At 33.8% G+C, this 24142-nt stretch overlaps 1 long non-coding RNA gene across 2 annotated transcripts in view; it reads right to left on the minus strand.

Annotated features, from left to right (window-relative positions):
- The window catches only part of LOC106666948, an 89205-nt gene extending 78386 nt beyond the window's left edge, over positions 1-10819 (minus strand). The window contains exon 1 of one of the 2 annotated variants that reach the window (XR_001340496.2): positions 10604-10819. This is a non-coding gene — a long non-coding RNA (uncharacterized LOC106666948). Of the gene's footprint in view, positions 1-10513 lie in introns of both variants that reach the window. The other variant, XR_002910932.1, reaches the window with a different exon arrangement.
- Between the last annotated feature and the right edge of the window lie 13323 nt (positions 10820-24142).

The raw sequence follows: 24142 nt of genomic DNA on the forward strand, positions 1-24142 counted from the left end.
ATTTAATTTGGTTGGCTTTTTTTTATGCTACAAGGTTATTTTGTATTATGTTTGTTTTTCATTTTGTAAAGATATATTATGTTTATTTCTCTGATGATCTCCAAAAACTCCTGCTGTCTAGAACAAGCTTTGCTTTTTGAAGCAGGCAGGAATGCACCAAAATATTATTTTTTGTTATAAATATGCAATGTACATTCTTGCAAATAAAGATTTATTATTACTATTATCACCGATTAGCCCGAGGACCATCGATTGCTCTTGCGTAGTTAGAATGAATGTGTGAATATAATTTTTTAGCTTAACTACCCAGAAGAATAATGAGTACTCTTTAGTAGTGTGAACGAAGACTGGTGGTTGAATGTAATTTATTAGCGTGAATGGATGGGGGCATATCCCCAATTACCTCAAAGAATATCGGATACTTTGGGCTAGTATGAAAGGCCACACTATCATGTTTTTTATTTTGTTTCTGTATATTTGGGTTTATTAATTATATTCTTTTATCCACAATTAACAAGGCCCTGAGGTAGAGAGAGGCTAACAATAGGACCAAGGAAAGAGAATTGGATACAGTTGTACTATAAAATATCGTTAAAAAAATTAGTAGGTTTAAACCACTAGAAAAATAGGAAAAGATATGCAAATTTAAAGAGGAAAGGGCTGACGTTGACCGATATATTTTGCAGACCCTAAAACTAAAAAAAAAACTATAATTATTTATGTAATAAATAGTAAGATGCCTAATGATCATACAATCATTCACAGCTTGGAACTTCATCTAATTATTATTTTATTATATAAATATATTTTGAAATATTTATAAATATCTTAGAGAAGTCATTAAAGACATCTATTTTGTTATAAAATGACTCAAGTTTCTTTTTTTATCATGTTCAAACTAATTGAAAGGAAAAATCCAGCCTGGGCCGATGTAGAATCGTTACTGTTATTTTAACGGATTTTTATATTATATTACGCAGGCAATGTCTATCGATTATCGATTTCCTTAAAAAATTCCAGTAACATTAACCAACTGTACCATTTCCTAGAAATAAAAAAGGGTTTATTATATTTTACCCCAAAAAAACTACATTATGAAGCCACTGATGACCAGTTTTGTTGAACATTTATCTTCTCTCTTTGGCTCCCCTTTGTCAGAGATTAATGTTATATACACCTTAACATTTCTACTACATAAAACTATGGTGAATGCATAAAAATAATCAAGAATGATTACACGTAATTATGACGTGTGGTAGTACAACAAAGTGCAAATTGTTGGTCGAGATTTGTGATATTTACAGATAATCTCATAACCATAAAAACAAATAAACCAAGCACCCTATATATTCAAAAGAACTCCTAGGTCTATTTTCAGAACCTGGATTTTACAATGAAATGTACCAAAACATCAAAATAGTTAATTCCATTATATTTAGTGGTCAATTGACAAAATTACTTCTTTCAATTACTTAATATTTTTAAGAAAGGTGTTGGATGAAATGAAAAAATAAGTTACACGAGCGGGATTCGAACCCATGGCCTTCGGCTACATACGCCGCTAATCTATTGTAACACTTGTGCTAACGAGACTTCGATCCACTCGGGCACCATACTCCCCATCTCAACCTACAACAATAAACATAAAACAGCAATATCTCATTGGCACTCTCAACACGACACGCAAGAATGGCACAATTACGCAGGAAATAAACCTTTGAGTGAGTAGAAATACTTTGATTGAATATATTTTTTTTTGCATTGTATAAATTCACTTTTTTCCACATCCTACACGTATTTGCTAAATTTAAACTATGTTTGTAAATCCCAGGCCCCCTGAATATGATGTCAAACAAGATCGAAACGTTGGCATGATAAAGAAAATGTTTTTCTGAAACCTACGCCACATCAGACCGCATCTCACGATTTCCAAATAATAAGCCTATAACCTTTCGAATTTCCCTATTTTTCAAATGTTGTGTAATCAGGGTTCGATTCTCGGCGACAAACGACGTTCGAAAAATGGCAAAAAGATGGAAAATTCGAACGGATGTAGGTTGAGATGGAGAGTTGGTGTCCGAGAGGATCGAAGTCACGATAACTCAAGTGGTAGAGCAGAGGTGTATTTAGCCGAAGGTCGTGGGTTCGAATCCCGCTCCAGTCACTAACTTTTTCATATAACAACCTTACATTAAAGATTAATTAATTGAAATAGTTTTTTCTGTTTAAAAGTAATTTCATGGCAAATGAAGACATGGCTAAACGGAAAAGATATATACGATATATTGTTAAGATGTTAGTTATCAATAATTACTGTTATTGTATACAGGAATAATTGTTTTGATCGAAATACGCCATTTCATTTGGTAAATTAAGTAATTATTTAGAATCAAAGCGTGATTCGAGAGATACCGAATATTGTTGTATCAGGCATATGAATATTTGAAAAGATTTTTATAACTAATTATTTGAACGCTCAACAGGCAGAATTTAGTTTTAATGACATGAAAGGATACATGAATAGTATTTTAATAATGGTTCAACCATAAAAGAGATTACTATTTTCCCAGAGAGAATCAGTTTTTACATTAATACAGGGCATTTCGATAATAGAATGATCATCCTGGGCGCAAATGCAAATGGAAGACGGGCCCGTGGTATAGGTTCAAAATAGTCAAAATTATAGGTCGAAGCTCGTTTTTTGGAAAAATTTCGTTGCTCTTGCATGAATTCAAAGTATACATTTCGTTAAGGAACAGTCGATATCATTTCTAGAAATATGTACGACATAGTTGGCCGTAATAAGTAATTAAGAATAACTTGTACTTGACATCAGGGGTTTTTCAAAGTCTCAAAAAATAAATTGCAAGAAATAAAAAAAAATTAAAATCTTCTAACACAATATAATACAAAAATTAAATAAAAAACTGGTGTACGTTTTTAGATGTATTTCTAAAACAAAAAATTACCAAACAACCTTTTAAGAAAGTAAGTTTTTAAATTTCAGCAAATTGGGAAAATTACAATGCATTGGTAATTTATAATTGATTGTACAAAAATCTTTGGGCATACTTAAATGAAATATAAAAAATCGAGGTATTAACTCTAAGTAAAGAAACTTTAAAAATAGGATTTCGTCTGGTAATTTATTTTGAAGGTGATTTCAAAGGTAGGATTTTATGTTTAAAACAATGTAAGAAAATTTAAAAAAACAGCTGAATTAAATTGGTAACCTTCTGACTATAAATATCTGCGATTTTTCTTTAGAATGATTTTTCTGCCTGTATTTTGGGATATCATCAGTGGTTTAAGATAAAAGTCCGTTGTTCCTTGCCAAACGAAAATTCCATAAACCAAAAATACCCACATCGGACATCTTTTGCAATAACAACTCAAGACTGAGGCAACTAATCTCTAAAAAGACCCAGAAAATATAACTATTTCTATCAAGCTTATTTATAATTATTTGAAGGCTCTCTTTTTCCTTGGGTCTTTCAGGGCAAGTTCGAAGGAAGACGTTAAGCACAATAAGATACCCTAAACTTGCATCCCATTTGAATTAGTTTAGTGGCCGCGGTCCGCCGGTATGGGGTCTCCCTTAGGTACGGCGGGGAGGTGGATGGGAAATAAAAAACAAAAAATTACTTGAAGATCGTGAGATGCGGTCTGGTGAGACGTACTTTCAGAAAAACATTTTCTTTATCGTGCCAACGTTTCGATCTTTATTGAGATCATCTTCAGGGCTCAAAGTGTCTTATTTATAATATGATTCATGATATCAAACAAAGCCAACTCATTGATTTACCTGGAAAGAAGACATATTGGTTACTATAATATTATAATTAACGAAAAAAGTCAAGTAATCTTGTCTTAGTACATTTTTCAAACACCTTCGGAAATGGCAAAGTGAAAGAAATCGGTCTACAATTATTAATTTCCAAAATGTTTCAACAATATATAATCGGATTATTGAAAAACGCGTTTATTTTGTTTCCTCGATTTGAAATATGTAAGTTATTACACATATATTGATATAATTATACAATTAAAAGTGATTTTATCATCATCATATCATCAAATGATTACCAACGTCGTATAAATTGAAAATGTCTGTTGTGCTTTCCCTTGTCTTATATCAGTTAATTTTCCTTGTAACATTATAGGGTTTACACGGTTTATTACGAAAAGGAAAGCATTTCTTTGAGATGTCTAAATCAAATGGTCTCTGGTTGTGATGCTTGCAATTACCGAGGCCGTGACAGGTGAACAGAAAGATTTATGTTCCTGAGTTCTGTACGTCCTCCTCTCTGACTGTGGCTTTAGATGTCACAAATGTTTTTCTGACTTGAATCGGTCTTATTATAATTCAATTATTTCCAGTTATTACATTTCCTTGGTTAAATTTAAAAACTGTTATACCACTGTCGAGTTTTTGGCTTATAAAAAAATAAGCGAAGCCGGTTCCTAAATGCCTCTTAATTTCAAGAGGAAACTCGAAATTAATGAACTCATTCCAATAGCAAATAAAACCAGGTGGTGGTGTCACAGAAAACTAAACAAAAAGATGTTTTAAATTAAAACGAATTTATAATTATACAAATTAGATAATACTAATAAATATCCCTTAGATAATCCTCCATTGATTATATTACTACAATATGTGGTTCGTTTTAAAAGATATAAATAAAACAGAGATAAAATTTCCCGCTAGTGTTTACAATTGGATAATGTGAATAAATTGAAAAAATATGTTAATAGTCCAGCTCTTCTCTGGTGGTTTTCTGTAAAGCTTCTTTCTACCATTCCAGTGGTTTCATTTTTTTTTTTTTTTTTTTTGAGTGTACCAATTTTGAGTTTCAAATTTGTTTGAGAGATGGTTTTAAGGGATGCAATTCGGCTAGAATTCCCAGAAGAGCTATCCAAAGGGGTATCGTTACCAAGATACTCGAAGTTACTCAAAAAAGCATGGATCAGCTCGCCCTCCTGTCACATCTCATAGAGATGAGCGTTGTATTGTTTCGAATGTACTCCGAAATCGACATTCTAACGCTTTTGAGATCAAGCAACGACTTCAACAAGTTAGAAGTTTTAATGTCACTTGGTCTGGTCTACAACCTCTGACAAGGCACAGAACAGCTCGGTTAAGGGTCGCAAGAAATCACATCAATTGGTCTGAGTAACCATCATTGGGCTAAAAATCTTGTTTTCGGATGAGTCAAGGTACTTTTTGAGGTGTTCTGGCGGCCGAGAGATGATTTGGAGAAAATGGGCGAACGATATATCCCCGTAACATTGTCACTCCGGTGAAGCTATGGTGGTTTTATGCTTTGAGCAGGCCTTTCTATGGAAGGTCACTCAATCACAAAGTTATCGAGGGTTCCCTAACAGCTGCATCATATATTGATGAAGTTCTTCCTTTTATGTCATTATTGGCGACGGTTTTATTTTTATGCATGACAAAGCAAGACACAGCTAGGATCGTTGGTGAATACATGGAACTAACTTCAATTCATTGTTTGGAGCGGCATCTTGCAGTCCCGACTTAAATCCCATCGAACACCTTTGGGACGAGTTATCAAAGGGGGTAAAAGTCGCCCCCACTCCAGAGAATTTGCAGGAATTAAGAATGGCGCTGTTGGAGGAGTAAGAAAATATTCCACAGATAAAAACAATCTTTATCAAGGTTCTCCGACAAAAGCGCGATACATTGAAGACGTGTTATAAGAAGTTGTTCCTTAGATGCCAAAAATTGGCTAAGGTTTTTCTTTCATCAATGACAATGCAAAGCTCCACAGCTAGGATTCTTCGTGACTACTTGGAACGCTTCAATGCAATGCTTGGAGTGTCCACCACCTAGTCCGGACTTGAACCCTATCGAGCACCTATGGAAAAAGTTGTCAAAGAGGATAAAAAGTCACCCAGTGACTCCAGAGTATTTACAGGAATTAAGAACGGCCTTGTTGGATGAGTATGAAAATATTCCAAAGCCTTGCCCTTTTGCATCGAAGTATCATTACTGAGTGACCTCTTCGCTCATGCCAATACTAGTCAATTATTTTTTTTCAAAATGATATTTGCTTGTTGGAGTTAATTCTACAGTTGTAAATTTTAAAATAAAACGAAAAAAACTCCTACATTCTAGACCTCATGAAATTGTTACCACGTCGAATGCAAGCGGTGATCAACTCAAGAGAAGGACATACTCCGCATTGAATTGAATATTTTCTTCATTTCTAAAGTAGCATTTTTAGTAAATTTGTTTACACAGTTTAATTTTTATTTAACTATATATTATTTTTCTTTAAAAATATCTAATATTTAACAAAATATAAAAATTATAACGATTGCAAGTATTTACTTTAAAAAAACCTCGTCGGCCTCTTTTCTTTCCTCTTCAGTGCGTATCCTCTGTGTTGATTAACTATAAAAGAGTCTACATTGTAATAGAATAGTCGCTATGTATTATAGCGACACAACTTCGAAATTTTAAATGAGAATACCAATCTTTTTATTTTTATTGGCAAAGGTCTTCATGAACACTATAATTAATTCTAGGGCCCTATTCTTTGATTGAAAGACATTGATGTTACTACCAGAAATATTTCAATTTTAATTAAGAGAAAAACTACTGGAGTTCTTCAACGAAGTAACTCCAACGTATTGTTTCATGAAAATCGGTCTATTTGTAAAGAGGTGATAAATTTTTTAATATGAAAAATAAATATACATTCGTAGATAAAATATAAGTTTGCATTTTATTCATTACATTTCGTGGTCCGATGACCAAATAACATTTTTCAATTAATTAAACTTTATGTAAGGTGTTGATTAAGATAAAAAAGTCACTGTCATGAGCGGGATTCGAACCCACGACCTTCGGCTTAATACGCCCCTGCTCTACTACTTGAGCTACCGTGACTTCCATCCACTCGGACACCAACTTCCCATATCAACACAACCTTTCGAATTTTCCCTCTTTTTTGCAATTTTTTGAGATGGGAAGCGGCATATTTAGCCTTACTTTTATCTCAACCAACAACTTTTTAGGAAATAATAAAATGTAAAGAGAAAACCGGTTGTATCACGTCAACTTGGACACCCTGTATTTATTATAATTTTACCTATGAGAACGTTTGATTGCATTTCTGCCTTTATTTACAATAAAAACTTACTTAAATTTTGAAAAAAATATGACATTTGATAAAAGTGCTTGTTCTAGAATATTTTAAATATGGATAATACATCAACTCATGAACTAAAATAATCTTTACTTTTTGAAATTTATTTCATTATGTAATAAGGGTATGTACATTGAAAATTTATGTTGTTAATGTTAATGCTTACACAACTTTAAAAAAATGCTTGTGCATAAGAAGTGACATGGAAAATATAAAGAAAGAAAAGGTGTATATGAACACCATTTCGTCGTACGACCCTAAAATTATATTTTCTAGACATACATTTCATATGGCAAACGTGACTACATGAAAAAAGGCTTGATTACTGTTCACAGGCAAAATCTCATCAAACCGTTAAATAAAAAGAAATAAATGCATAGAGAAAGGAAAAGTGTAAAATTTATTGATTATTTAAAATAAATCTTGATGTAAGGTACTAGTTGAAATGAAAAAGTAAGTGTCGGGAGCGGTAAGTCGCGATAACTCAAGTGGTAGAACCGCGGCCTATGTAGCCGAAGGTCGTGGGTTCGAATCCCCCTCGTGACGCTGACTTTTTCTTTTCAACCAATACTTTACGTAAAGATTAATTAATTGAAAGAAGTTATTTCGTCAATCGGACCACGAAATCTAATGGATTTAAAATAAAATAAAACCAGAAATTGTACAGTTTTTATTTTCTACCGGGTGTTAGAATTGTACGATTGTAAATATCTACAAATGAGAAAAAGTGTATATATTTGTGTATATATTCAGTTCTGTAGATAATTAATCATCATAACATAGTATATCATTACTTTTGGTATAAACGATACTGGAAAACGCCTAATTGTACTCATTAGCGGCTCAAAGTGCTCTTAATACCAAAATAGTCTTTTTCCTTTTTCCTCTTGGTAAAAATACTTCCTTTGAGAAAGTCGGATGTGTAAAAGAGTCGAGAGAGATAATGCCGGGTGGAGACGGTTTTGCCGTAAGACTTCATCTCGAGCTCAAAATCGTGGGGGGAAAACGCGAATAAGCTGATCAAAGCATTCTTTGATGATGAAAGCCGGGCTGCCTGGATTTTAATGCTCGATTTAACGAACCCGCATACCTATTCTAACTGACGGATTAGCCCTTCGGTAAGAGGGCGTAAGCTAATTTTGCAAGTTGTATTTTGACGGGAGGATGGGAAGCCGAATCGGACAAACGGGCGATGCCTTCCGGTGACAGGATTTTCCGTTTTAAACAAATTTCTGATTAACTTATTAATTACGTCCGGAATATGTGTTTTCTTATCTCTTTTTTAGGTTTATCGCAAACCGAACGTCAGACAGCATAATACGGTTTCAGTTCATGTTCTTTCCTAGCTCCACTATGATGAAACTGATCAAAAAACGTGAAAACATGATTATTTTTCGCTTAATTTAAATTAATAACTTTAATAGTAATAATTGCATAACAACAAAAGTCCAATCTCTAATTTAATTTCTACATATCTAATTTGTAGGAGGGGTGCAGTAAATATTTTAAAATTGACAGAAATAGGAAAATGGTCAGGCGAGGGTGGAAAACCCGAATCTGGAATCAATTGTACGGCAAGCTGTATCAAATTGGTCAAATTGACTGGTTCAGGACGCACCGAGCTCCACCCGAATTTCTGGGCGCTCGTGACCCGAGAGTTCGGTCAGGCGGACGTTAAAACCTTGCAGAACGGTTTTTTAAAAATATAAATATAAAATCCATTATTATAAACATACTATTTAGATAAAATAAACTATTAATTTATAAGGAAATTGTATAGTTTCATTATCGTAAGTTAAAAAATCATAAAAACAGCCTATTTTAGAAAAAAAAAACAATATTACGAATCTGTGATGATATTTTTTATAAATGGATAAATTGATGTGCATTGGTAGTTTTCCTGTAAATTTTAGAATGGACGATGTTAAAAAAAAACTAACAAACTACCTACTTATTTGACAAATCAACTAGTGATCCTTCGATAAAACATATTTAAATTTAATAAAAGTTTAGCATAAAAGTAAATTCGACGAAACTTAAGACAAAACGAATACTTAATTTGTCATAAAATCGTTTAGTGAAAACAGAACTATATTCCCACATCATTTGCCATTATTGGATAGAATAAAAACGGAAATACCAGATATTTTAGCCTTTACTTGATCGAAAATCTGAAAAAACACAGTAATGACTGAGTCTGACGGAGAACCCATTATTTCACCTCTAAACTGAAAATACTAAAACCGACATTCACAGATACAGCAGCATCCTGGTGTGATCAAGGATTCAACGCTAACAAGCTGACGCGGAAAAAGCTCACTCATTAGGGAAAACCGAATACACAATATTTCCCATAACTGCAATTTTCTTTAAATTTCAGTTGTAAATGTCTCTAAAATTTTCAAACTTTTTAAGTTATTTATTCTGTGAATAATTTTCTAAATTTGAAATAAGGTTTTAATATTGACAGATATCAAAAAGAAGACACCCATTTTTTTTTAATTTTTCTGACTTTTTTGTGCTATTAATTAGTTGTATTGTCTAATGTTTGAATAATCTTGGTTTAAATCAATATTGTTTAAGTCTAAAATCTCTTGTTTCATAAATTACACTTTTTAGATAATTTAAACATACAACTTACAATTATGGGTTTAAGATTTTTCTAGAATCTACTAAAAAACATGCGATGATTTTTGTTTAATAATAACGTAGAAAAACATTAGTATTTAATTTAAGAAAATATAGATAAATTTCCAGGAAATCGAATATAGGTTGGAATTATTAATCTTGTAACAAATGGTATAATTTCCAAAAAGAGGGGGAGATGAAATAACAAATATTTATAAATAATGTCTGTAATCCGAGTGAGTTTTAAAATTGTGTCATAAAATGTGCAATAGTACAAAAAAAAGACATTTTAAAACGATTTATTATAGAAAGGGATTTTTCGTGGTTTTAATTTACGCACATTTATTCAATTATCTTACTTTTTGGTGGCAGAATAAATTCTTCTCATATTACTAAATTCTATATTATTTAGTTATTAATTGTATATTACAGTAATCAAAAATAAAAGAAGTAAGCTTCGTGATTATGATTGGTTTTTGGTTTCCTTTAAAAAAAGAATAGTACAACTCAATTGGCGCATTTTCTCAATCTGAGTTTGTTGTAAAATATAGTTCTTTGTTTGTTTTGATAGGTATTAAAAAAAGTCCTAACAATAATCTTAAGATAGTTTTCGGTTTTACAAACTGTATTAGCTGTAGCAGTTTAGGTATTTTGTGTATGTTTTCCTTCATAATTTGTTTCTTTTAATAATTATTCTTTACAGTTACCTTTATACAGCCCATTGATCTTATAAGCGATCTCCTTGCGTTCTTCATTTTAAATGCCACCCATAATATTAAAACTTGTTACAAACTTACAATCAACAGCACACAGTTATGAATCTTCTTCTTTTTTAAGAATATTCTTCTTTTTTTAGAAGAATAGAAAGCAGTGGTGCGTGTTGTAACACCGGCACAGGACACAGACTGCGGCGAATATTTATTTTTTGTTATTTTAATTGTTTTCGTTTTTAAGAAAATTTCTTCAAATTGACGAGCGTACTGTCAGAGCGCGGAGTGTCGTCGTTTGTATCGGCGGCCGGAGAGCGACTGGGGCGGCGTGGCGAGGCGGGGGCGAGGCGCCACAATCGCGCCCCTCCACTCGGCAGACCATCGTTTCAAATTTTGACAAGAGTGGACAATGAAAAGAGCGAAGATGGACGGACCCACGAGCGGATCGACCTACACCTGCATACAAATTTGCCGGCTGTCTCGTCGAGATGACACACTAAGAGGCAATATTTTAAATTTTTCATTCGTGATCGTTTCGACGTAGTTCGTAACAGTACAGTAAATACAATGTCCCATAATTCTAGAAATAAAGTAAACTAAGTAATAATTTTTGTATCGTTTTTGATAATAACAGGTATATTGTATAATTTTACATTTTAAAAAGAAGCTAATTCTATTAAGACAATGACCAATAAAATTAATAAACGAGACAAAAAGTTCAGGGTAGGGTATATAAATTTTTTTAATGAAATAACCAGTGTTAATCTATTACAACGGAGCATTCATAATTTTAAGCATTTAGTAGTCTTGCAAAGATCCTCGATTGACGATTTTTGTATATTTATTGTGACTCCTTTTCCTCACAATTTACACGGCTGATCTATTCACTCACCCTAACATTTTTACCATTGCCGATGACACATCAATACTTACCTCCGATATACATCCGATTACAACTTCATGTATTTTACAAAATCACTTACACACACTCGAAACTTAACTCTGCCAATGGAGAATCATGTTTAATGAAAATAAAAATCTAAATATATTGTTTTAATTCGTAACAAAAAAAATTATTCAGACCACTGCTGTATTGGTAAAAGCCCAATTCAACCTGAATAAAGGTACAAAACCAAGAATATACTTTTTAAAAAGATAGTTCCTACATTAAGATGTTTTGCATCGATCCGGATTTCGAGCCTTTAGCTCATCATCAGATTGAAGGATTTCTACAACCACGTCCCGGTTGGCGGGGGTATCAGTGGATTGACTTTTACAATTCATGTCGAGAAACGTGGTTGTAGAAATCCTTCAACCTGATGATGAGCTAAGAGCTGGAAATCCGGATCGTTGTAAAACAACTGTGAGTAGGAACTATCTTTTTAAAAAGGATCGAACACCGCACTCACTCCATCATTCATCCTTTGTAAGAACATGTCAGATAGGCAATCAGGCATCAAAGCACTAAGCTGAAATATCATTAGTGCAAAGATGGTGGCAGAACAAGGTCAGCCTCTGCTGGGGCACCAGGACACAGGAGTAGAAGGCAAAGAGAGAACGGACACCCTTGCAAGGTAAGAATCTCCTACAAATTTCGGAAGAAAAAAATTACAGAATGTGTCAAAGGAAGCAGGAATAAACTGCGAATCCTAAAAGGATTCTTAACAGGACACTGCAAGCTAAGAGAACACTCAAAGAATATTGGAATAATCCAAGAAGGCACATGCAGATTCTGCAAACAGGCAAAGGAGACACCAACACATTTACTAGCAATCTGCGGTGCTACACATGACCGAAGGAGGAAGTGCTTTGGGATGTACAATTTGACCATAGAAGAGATTCAACCATTGAAACCGGGTCTATAATTCAAGTTTCTTGATGAAATATGACTCACCGATTTAGGCAGAGAACGGGGTATACAATAGCTCTTAAAGGGCGCAGTATATTACACCCCGACTATTACATCTACATCTGCATCTACATTGGTAAAAGACTTCACAAGCAATCCAAACTTGCATTAACAAACAATAGCACTAACAAACTGGCGGAAGTCAGCAACACTAATGACCTGACCCGGCATGGGTCTCTGGGCAGTCGGGTCATAAAGGTATTGAAAAGTTGACATGTTTGCTAAAGAGGGCGCCATGAGGCACACGAAGAGGTTGATGGAACGACCATCCACAAAACTTACAAAGGAATAACTGGAAGGCAACCGCAACTGGACCAGTATTCTAGTTGGACTTCTGACAGGGCACCGCCACTTGAGGAAGCACAGCACCGGATCGGAGTACAGACAGAAGAAACACTCTGGAGATACAGCCAGGAAAAGGAAGATACCGCGGAACAGATTTTATGTTTCTGTGAAGGTCTATGTGGGTGCAGGTTCTTGCAACTAGGACTGGAAAAATCACAAGCTTCTACACTAAGGAACCGCTGGCACGGGTATGGAAGTTGATTTGCAAACTGATGCTGTTTAGTGAGTTATAAAAACCGGGGAGTACAATATATCTACACAGGTTGAGTGCAGAAGCCTTGTGGCCGGCACTGCCGCCTAAGGAAGAACATGTACCGGATAGGAGTACGGACAGAAGAAACAATGTTCAGATACTGCCAGGAAAAAGAAGAGACCGCAGAACACATTTTATGCTTTTGTGAAAGTCTAAGCAGGTCCAGATTTTTGCAAATAGGAGAGGTAAAGCCGCAAGGAAGATTCTACTTTAAGGACCCGCTGGCAGGGCTTTGGAGGTTGATCAACACAGTTGTAAAAACCAGAGGAGCACAATAGAACTACTCAGGTCGAGGTGCGGAAGGCACTGTGGCCGCCGCTTTCATCCCTTTCCCTATCCCCTACCCGATTCACTCAAACCCCTTAATCCGCGAATTGTCATCCTCATCATTACCCGCCAATCCTCGTTGGCCACGCAACAACGCATGTAATTGCCTTCAAACATTTAAAAAAGGAGAAAAACATTTCTAGATAAATGAGTGAAGAGATTATCCGTATCAAATTAATAAAACCAAAACGTTGTATATATTGGTTATAAATAAATATACTCAATGGCTCTTTTTTATTTTTGATCATGAATATATTGATCGTGAAATCGAGGAATGTCAAACAAAAACAAAAAAGAACTATTTGGCCACATTCCCCATCATCAAATACTTCAAAGGTAGAAAGTATTCTTGGCTTGTTCAAATAGAATAATGAGAGATAAATTAAAGTACATTCGAATGAAGATTTAATTAGGAAATTTAAAAATTTACGTATTTGGTGAAACTAATTAAATGAGATTAGAAAGATTTTGGAACACTACCTTTTATGTTTTTAGGACACCACAGTGGTCGAGTAGTTAGTGTGTTCGCATTCTGGGTTCAAGTCCCGCCATAGACAATGTAATTCAATTGAGGCTGTTCGCACCGTTTACGCGCGAAGTCTTTTTTGATGACCGTTGTGCCTTAAAATCGTATTTGCGCCCTTCTCAGCCTCACTCTGTATTTTCGTTCTCGCCGTTTTTAGAACCAGTTTTTCCTCCGTACATGAAACACGGTTCATGTTGTTTTCGAATGCTTCCAACCTATAAGTAACCGTTTTGCCTCATACATGAAACTATTCGGTTTTTTCCCCCGAATGCTTCCAACGTATAAGTACCCGTTTTACCTCGGTATATGTAACACTGCGTTTTTACTTCCAAATGCTTCCAACCTGTATGTACCGGTTACCCGTTTACCTTGTACATGAAGCACTATTCGTTTTTGCTTCGGAATGCTTCCAACGTATAAGTACCCGTTTTACCTCCGTATAAGTAACACTGCGTTTTTACTTCCGAATGCTTCCAACCTGTAAGTATCGGTTACCCGTTTACCTTGTACATGAAGCACTAGTCGTTTTTGCTTCCGAATGCTTCCAACCTGTAAGAACCGGTTACCCGTTTACCTTGTACGTGAAGCACTATTCGTTTTTGCTTCCGAATTCTTCCAACATATAATTTCCCGTTAATGTTTACCTCGCTCATAAAACACTAGTCGTTTTTGCTGGAAATAATTCCAACCTATCATTACCCGTTTTGCCTCCATACATGTAACACTTCGTTTTTGCTTCCAACCTATAAGTACTAGTAACTTGTTCACCTGAGACATGAAACACTATATGTTTTTGCTTCCGAATGCTTCCAGTGTATAACCACCGTTTTGCCGCTGTGCATGAAGCACTGTTGATTTTTGCTTCCAACCTATAAGGACCCGTTTTACATCCTACATGAAACAATATTCGTTTTTGCTTCAACCTATCAGAACTAGTAACCTGCTCACCTCGGACATGAAGCTATATTTGTTTTTGCTTCCCAATGCTTCCAACCTATAAGGACCAGTTTTACATTCTACATGAAGCACTATTCTTTTTCTTTTCTTTTTTTTTAAAGAAAGATAGATCCTACTCACAGTAAGTTCTTTACCAACGATCCGGATTTAGAGTCTTTGGCTCATCATCAGATTGAAGGATTTTTTAAAGTAGTTTCTACTTCTATACTTTCTAAAAAAGGATTGAACACCGCACTCACTCCATCATTCATCATTTCTATGAAGCTCTATTTGTTTTTGCTTCCAACCTATAAGGACCCGTTTTAAATCCTACATGAAGCACTATTCATTAAAAAAAGATAGTTCCTACTCTCAGTAAGTTGTTTTCCGACGATCCGGATTTAGAGCACTTAGCTCATCATCAGGTTGAAGGATTTCTACAAGAAGTAGAAATTACTTTAAAAATCCTTCAAACTGATGATGAGCTAAGAGCTCGAAATCCGGATTCTTGGAAAACAACTTACTGTGAGTAGGAACTATTTTTTTTAAAAAAGGATTGAACACCGCACTCACTCCATCATTCATCATTTCTATGACGCACTATTTGTTTTTGCTTCCAACCTACAAGAACCCGTTTTACATCCTACATGAAGCAATATTCGTTTTTGCTTCCAACCTTTAAGTACTAGCTACCCGTTCACCTCGTACATGAAACATTTTGCGTTTTTGCTTCCGAATGTTTCCAATCTATAAATACTGTTTCCCCTCTGTACATGAAGCACTATTTGTTTTTGTTTCATAATGCTTCCAATTTATGAGTATCCTTTTCAGTTTACCTCGTACATGAAACAGTTCGTGTTTGCTTCCGAAGGCTTTCGACATATAAATAACCGTTTTTCTTCTTACAAGAAACACTATTCGTTATTGATTCTGAAATAGCTTTCATCCCATAACAACTTGTTTTGTTTCCTTCCCAATGTCTACCTCGTTATTTGCATCATTTTACTTCCGTGAATATCTAGCCAAGCAATATTTGCGAGAAAGGTAACGTGAGTGCGCATCAAGATCCTCATCACGCCGGATTCAGATGGTCAAGGTAGAGCCAGATCAGGTTAAATTTACATATTTCCTTTCGCCAAAGCGTATGGTGTATTTTAGCCAGCCACTGCTCCTCGTGTCGGATCAAGGCGGGAGATAAAATATTTTCGTAAGCTTGAAAATATTTTCTCTTTTTCTTCGTATGAACAAAATCTGTAAAAATAATTTAATGGTTGGAAATGATGAACGTTCTGTGGTTCAAACAATTTTTTGCTGGGTCTAAGAACTGTAACCGAGTATGAAGAAGAAAAAATCAGCTAAGTCAGGAATATTCAAAACGTTAAGTGCAGAAACATTAGTGGGCTAACCGATATTTGAAAAATATCAAAACATCAGTCAAACTTCCAAACCTTCTATGCTTTTGGATGGTGACGAACGGAATGCCGTTAGTTTATCAAGGTAAAACTTTGCAAGCATTCGCTGGTTTTGGTAACGCTCCACCAACGCCTTAAGTAATTTTATAATTTTCATGATTATTTGGAGGTCTGGTGTGACGTTTTCTTTATCGTGCCAACGTTTCGACCTTTATTGAAATCATCTTCAGGGCCTGGGATTTATAAACATTGTTTAAATTTTACAAATACATGTAGGATGTGAAAATAAAAAAACAATTTATACAATGCTAGACATTTTTGATTCGATCAAAGTATTTGTACACACTCATGTCTTTGTATTCTGGGTAGATGTATCATCCTCGTCTGTCGTGTTGGGAGTGCCAGTGAGATATTGATGTTTTATGTTTATGTAAGTTGGATTTTGAAGGAGTGGGGAAGGAAGTAGGGATAGAAAAACATTTTTATATGAAGAGTCGGATTCTTTGAGGTGAAAGGAGCCGACAATGGGTAAAAACGTGGGTAATGGTTCGGCCTGATTATTCCTTCAGGATTATATAGTCGGGGATGATTAGGGAATGGAAAGCCAAATTGTTGAAGAATTAGACTATGTTGAAATGTTTGATGTGTGGAATGTAATGATTGTTTTATATGTTTTGTGTGATGTGATGATGATATATGTTATCGATATTGAATGTGATTAATGATATTAGCGTAGCTGAGTTTACATGTGTCTGTTCTGTAACATGCTGTAATGTATAATTGATGCCGTGTTTATCTCTGTTGATGTAAACCATTTATAAAAGTTACGTTTATGTTTGTTTATGTTGTTTATGTTTTCTTCTGTATGTAATATTTTTGCATTGTTGAAGTCGAATCCTACGTCGTGGGTAGCTTGTTTCTGTAGGATTTCGTTTGGGTCTTTTGCAATCATAGATATGTTGTTTTACTCTCTAATCCAGATATTGGGATGTAATTCCGATGTAAGCGTCCAGACAGTTTCTACAATTGATTTTGTAAATTACGTCAGTCTTATTTGTTACTAGTGTGGGATCTTTAATTTTGGAAAAAAAAGTGTGTGAATTGCTTTATAGCTTTTGAACGTCACACCAGACCGAATCTCATGACCTCCAAATAATCATTAACTAACGGTCACAAAACACCAAACATTTATCATTTTCTTTCGACAAATGTATTGTTTCTATCAATTTCAAAGGTAGGCGCCAGAGAAAGATGGTGAAGCTTCCCGAAACCAACTAGGTTTTATTCTCGTCTATCACAAAATAAACAATGAGAAAAAGTCTTTTATTAAGCTGAGATAAAAAAATCAATGTCACGAGCGGGATTCGAACCCACGATCTTCGGCTAGATACGCACCTGCTCTCCCACTCGAGCTATCGTGACTTCGATCCACTCGGACACTAAATTCCCATCTCAACTCCAACTTTTGAATTTTCCCTCCTTTTTGCCATTTTTCAAAGGTGGTAGAGTAGCGGCGTATCTAGAGAAAAGTCGTGGGTTCGAATCTCGCTCGTGACATTGATTTTTTTATCTCAGCTAAAAGCCTTAATTAATTGAAAGATATTAATTTGTCAAGCAGACCACAAAAACTGGTGAATTGAATGAGAAAAAGTTCGACCACTCTTGAAAATATCCAGAAAATACATATTAATTTTGGTAAGTTTAGGTTCATCAGACATGTAAGAGTTTGAACTTCAGGATTATGCTTCCCCTTCTGAGAATGTTGAGCTGCGAAAGCTTTGGCCAAGAAAAATATATATAAAAATATACTTAGTGTTACTTAATTGTATCAATCCTTTGGTTTTCTTCGCCATACTCATTCACATTCAAAATTTCACCCGGGATTCGATCAAAAGATTTGCAATCCTCTTCAATCTTGTCCAAACGAGCAAAAATAAAGTGGCAAATTGTCATTTGCAATGTTGTAAGTTGCTCGATGCGATTCCGGCATCTTTTGAACAAGGCATTTAAAATTTAATTTTGCTAATGACATATTCACTATCTATCAGTGCTGTTTATACATCTTAAGTCAATTGAAGGAGTTTATTAAGTTGATCTTTTAAATATGAAAACATTAAAATTTAAACGCCCACGGAAAATTAATTATAACTAACCTAATGTTCCAGGACCGTCACGATCTTCGGCAGAGTTGCCTCAGACACTAACATAAGAGACGTAACCAACAACCCAGGAATATTACCAATTAACTTATGAAAAGCGAAGCTAGAAATAACTCACACATTAACTCATTATTTAGACCTACAAAACTTAATCACAGAATTGGAAATATTAAACAGTCAACGTCGCCGTCTCTACGATCCTATCAACGAAATAATTCAATCAAAGATTAAACGATACCCAATTTTACTTTTCTCAACCAGACTAAAATAATCATAGAAGATAAAATTAATCATTTACTTGCCTATACAACGAATAGAAATAAAAGGGGCCTTTTTAATGGGATTGGCAGCTTAATTAAGGGCATAACTTGGAATATCGATAGCAATGATAACAAAACCTTTAATAATTTCATTGTCAGTGCAAAAGCTAATGAAAATAATGTTAAAAAATCAGTTAAATTCAATGAATTCGCTAAATGATGAAATAATAAGATTTATAAATGGAATAACCTTTAAGATAGGAAGTTCCCAAACTGAATAAGACTTAAAAATTTTATTAACTAGTCGAACTTGAAATTGAACACACAGAAAAAAAAAATATGGCGAGACGATGTGGCAAATCACGGCTCGTAGACTTTCGGACAGTACGCAAGGTTCGAACCCTACCGACGAGGCTCAAATATTAATTATGACGACAATAAATAAAACTCCTTGCTCGGAGGATTATTAAATATATGTAGCGGACTGTATAAGTATTAAATCAAAAGGAAAGAGGACAATTATAAGCTGTGAGATAAAGGGGTTCGGAGATACCACGGTTGTCCGCACAACACAGGGTAAAACGGGTAAGGTGGAAGAGGCCAAAAAATAAAGATGGTGAAAACAGAAGAAAAATTACAAGCGAAAACGGTTCCAATAGCCAGGGCGGCCATGCAGTTTTACCAACTGAAAACCACAGGTGAGCAGGTTGGCTTCGATTAATCGAATTCGAACAGATGACACTGGTAAAGCCTAGTTCTTCGGGAAGGGGCCCTCAAAACGAACAGCGAGAACTAACACACTTCTTTAGTAGGAATACTTCTGAAGGGAAAACATACATACACACCAACTCTATGAACTGTATACGAAGATATGTCTTTTTCTATGATTTTTTCTTGTTTCAGTCCTCCATCTTCCATGTTTAATTCTTTATCTTGCTCTTTGTTTTTTCTCACCGTAGAAAAGTATAGGTATTGTGACGATATGAAGCAACGTTCAGCCATCCGTAATTACATCAATTATAAGATAAATCACACAATTTTCTTGTTCGTAATTTAATGTTTAGTGAAATGATGATTGGCACAGGTGACAAAGACTTGGCACGGCTCCCGATATTAAGTCGTTCGCGATTTGTTTCTCCAGTCGTAAAACATGTCAACCAGACTGTCAGAACCGGTTTATAAAGATTATGAGTACAACGACTCTCTCGTCGGACTCATCAATTATTCGTTTCCGTACGGGAAAAGGACAAAATATGAGCATAAGAGGGGTTTCAGAAGATTTGAAGATGAATAAAAAATTTCTAGAAAACCTCGACCATCATCCCGCGTGGGCTGAAACGAATATGTACTACTATTCGGTTAAATTTTTCTGGAAGCTCGCAACTCGACACCTCTGCTACTGGACTGTTCCATAATCTTTTTACATTTTGAAACTAGAAATAACGCGTCAGATTGTTACGAACAAGATATATTTATACATAAAATGCCAAAAGTTAAACCCAAGGACGGCGTTATTTTACGTTCAACAATTTAAAAATGTACTTTATTTCAAATCATTTTGAGATTTAAGTTTTCAATTTTATTTTATTTCTTTTCACATTTTTTAATTTTTTAAGTATATAACATAATTAAATTTGCATAATTGTTTTTTATTTTATAGATTTCTTGCACTAGAAAGTTACATTTTTATTCACAAACATTTAAAAATATACGTTAATTCAAATAATTTCCAAGATTAAAGTTTTGAATTTTTATTTCATTTCTTTTTCACATTTTTTAAATACGTAACTTAAATACACTTGCATTTAAGTCACCTTTTTATTTTATCGAATTTTTTAGCACTTCAAAGATACTTTTTTGTTCACAAATATTGAAAAATAAACGTTATTTCAAATCATTACGAAGAATAAACTTTTCAATTTTATTTGATTTCTTTTCACATTTTTTAAATATATAACGTAATTACACTTGCATAATTCCTTTTTATTTTATAGAATTTTTTAGCACTTCAAAGATACTTTTTGATTAAAAAAATTTAATACTTTTTTATTAAAAAAATTTAAAAATATACGTTATTTCAAATAATGTCCAAGATTAAAGTTTTGAATTTTTATTTCATTCCTTTTTCACATTTTTAAAATATGTAACAAATACACTTGCATAATACCTTTTTATTTTATGTGTAGTGATTAGTGTTATTTATTTTACGTGTGTATTTATTTTATGTGCAGTGATTAATCGATAATTATTCAGAAATCGTGAGATGCGGTTATTTTATTTCATGGAATTTTTTTAGCACTTCAAAGATACTTTTTTGTTCACAAATATTTAAAAATATACGTTATTTCAAATCATTTCGAAGAATAGTTTTCAATTTTATTTTATTTCTTTTCACATTTTTTAAATGTATAAAATACCTTTTTATTTTATCGAATTTTTTTAGCACTTCAAAGATACTTTTTTGTTCACAAATATTTAAAAATATACGTTATTTCAAATCATTTCGAAGAATAGTTTTCAATTTTATTTTATTTCTTTTCACATTTTTTAAATGTATAACGTAATTACGCTTCCATAGTACATTTTTATTTTATAGAAATTTTTAGCACTTTAAATACTTTTTTATTCACAAATATGAAAAATATACGTTATTTCAAATCATTTCGAAGAATAGTTTTCAATTTTATTTTATTTCTTTTCACATGTTTTAAATATATAACGTAATTACACTTGCATAATTCCTTTTTATTTTATAGATTTTTTTTAGTACTAGAAAAATAATCTTTGATAAAAATAATAAAGGTAAAAATTTGAAAATTAATGGTTTATTTTCTATTTTACTAATTTATTATATTCCTCTTTTTTTACACATTATTCAACTAATATGCGTAAATTATAAATCTCTTATAATAAATGCATAACTAAATATTTTATATACATTTTTTTACTTGCATCTTTGTTAAAAATAAATACATATATTTTATATTTTATTTCACATACTGTCACCTACAACTATTAGTTAATCAATTATGATAAAATAGTGCATTTTAGTAATTTTTTGTTTTAGTTCATCACGGTTGAAAGAACTTTTAATTCTGAACAAAACGCTAAAATAAAAACCTTGTTTGTTTGTACCTTTTGTTCAATGTTCGGTCAATTGCATTGAAAAAACTTTGTTTCTTCATTCAAAAATTCCTCTTTGGTAATATTGGCGTAAATAAAAGGGAGGACAAGGTTTCCCCTTGTGTTACACATTTTACATGTAATAAAGCAGTTTCAATTATCCCTTCCGTGTTTTTATTTTAGCTCGATGCAGAAATGATTTTATTGAAACAAAGATATCAACCCTTCGGAGATAACAACAATTTTTGTAGTAATATAAGAACAAAATTGTTCAAAATGAAGTTGTCAAAATACATTTTACCACGTTGCTTTATAATATTATTGATAATAATAATTAATAATATTAAACCAATATTTTGTTTGAGTAGCAAAATGAACAACTCACTAAAAGCCAAAACAATAACATTATATTTCATAGTGCAAAATAAAAAAATTTAAAAAAACCAGCACATCCAATTATGTAATTTCGGTTTCTTTCGGTTTGATAGACAGAAAAATAAATTGGAATACCGTAAGGTCTGGGATGCCAAGAAAAATTACTAAGATAAAAAATCCCCTTTTGGAATTAAACTGTTAATTAAGAAGGTGGTGACAGATTGGGCCGCATTGGAAAGGGACAAATATCTGAATCCATTTTATTTCGTGTTCGTTGTAAAGGAAGAGGCGAGATTTATTTCTCCCACAGCCATTAATCAGTTCTAATATCTGATATTCCAAAGAAGAACCGGAATGCTGTACCATCTCGCGACAGGGTGGAGATCCATTAGGGACTTGGAAAATAAATTTAACCCAAGATATTTTTAACCAAAAAAGGACACGCTCTCCTAAAGATCATGTCGGTATGGCGAACATGCATGTTTAGCCGTTTCCAGTAAATTTCCAAACAATAAAAAAAAGATAGAGCATTTTGTAAAAGTATCTTCTAAGTTCACGTGTCGATGGCAGCGACTGGACAAAATCAGTGAATATTTCGTTCGGGTGCTCAGTTATGCATGGTTCACGTACGCTTCTTTCGACACCTCGGGCGACGTAGTTATGATTAGATGACGGTAAACTGCAGAGTTCCTGATATGCCGCCAAGGCGCATTCGTGATAATCCGTACAGTTCGTTTATGGTGGACTTTAAGGTTTTTTAATTGTTAGTCAATTAAACAGACCCCAAGTAGTTGACACTTATCAGGAAAAGTAACAGGTATTTCAGCCTTTGTTTAAAGAGTGAAAGCGAACAACTCTTGTCAAGAAATTCGCCTGAAAGTCGTTTAATCAGATCCCATTTTCGAATAAGTCAAACCTTTATCGAGTTGGATTTGACGACATTTAAAGTCAGGAAGCCGAGTTGCATCCATGACTATAGCTGTCGTTTCTAATCTTCTGCGATAGGTGAATGCTACTAAGTAGGCAACTATTATTTTTGGGGATTTTCTTTCCAGGCCGAGTTCCTGCAAGCTGCTATATTCTTTACTTATACGTCAACCGGTTTTTTTTCATCCTCATATCTCTGCTTCATCTTAAGGTGGGATTTGTTAGGCTGACTTTTATTGGTCACGGGGGTGGAGGACTTTTATCTTTTTTTTAGTTATTTCAGGTTATGGACTAAAAAAAGAACGTAGTGGTCACAATATAGATATCATTATATTGATAGGCTAATTTTTTTGGAGAGAGTCTGGAACTTTTATCTTTTCTTTTGAGCTCTTTCAGGTTATGGACCAAAAAAAGAACGTACGTGGCCACAATATAGATATCATTACATTGATGGGCTAATTTTTTTGGAGAGGGCCTGGAACTTTTATCTTTTCTTTTGAGCTCTTTCAGGTTATGGACTAAAAAAAGAACGTACGTGGCCACAATATAGATATCATTACATTGATAGGCTAATTTTTTTGGAGAGGGTCTGGAACTTTTATCTTTTCTTTTGAACTCTTTCAGGTTATGGACTAAAAAAAGAACGTACTTGGCCACAATATAGATATTATTACATTGGTAGGCTAATTTTTTTTTTTTTTAGGGGGTCTGGAACTTTTATCTTTTCTTTTGAGCTCTTTCAGGTTATGGACTAAAAAAAGAACGTACTTGGCCACAATAGAGATATCATTATATTGATACGGTAATTTTGTTGGAGCGGGTCTAGAACTCTTATCTTTTCTTTTGAGTTCTCTCAGGTTATCGACAAAAAAACAACGTATTTGGCCACAACACAGATATCATTATATTGATACGGTAATTTTGTTGGAGGGAGTCTGAAACTTGGGTCTTTTCTTTTGAGTTCTCTCAGGATATATATTAAAGAAGAACGTACTTGGTGAAAGTGTAAGAAAGTGTGAAAGGGTCCTGTTGTCTGCGGGATGATGAACCTGTAATTTTATCCGTACCGATCAC

The sequence above is a fragment of the Cimex lectularius genome, unplaced genomic scaffold (genome assembly GCF_000648675.2).
Source record: "Cimex lectularius strain Harlan isolate CLEC.00 unplaced genomic scaffold, Clec_2.1 scaffold2, whole genome shotgun sequence".
NCBI lineage: Eukaryota > Metazoa > Arthropoda > Insecta > Hemiptera > Cimicidae > Cimex > Cimex lectularius.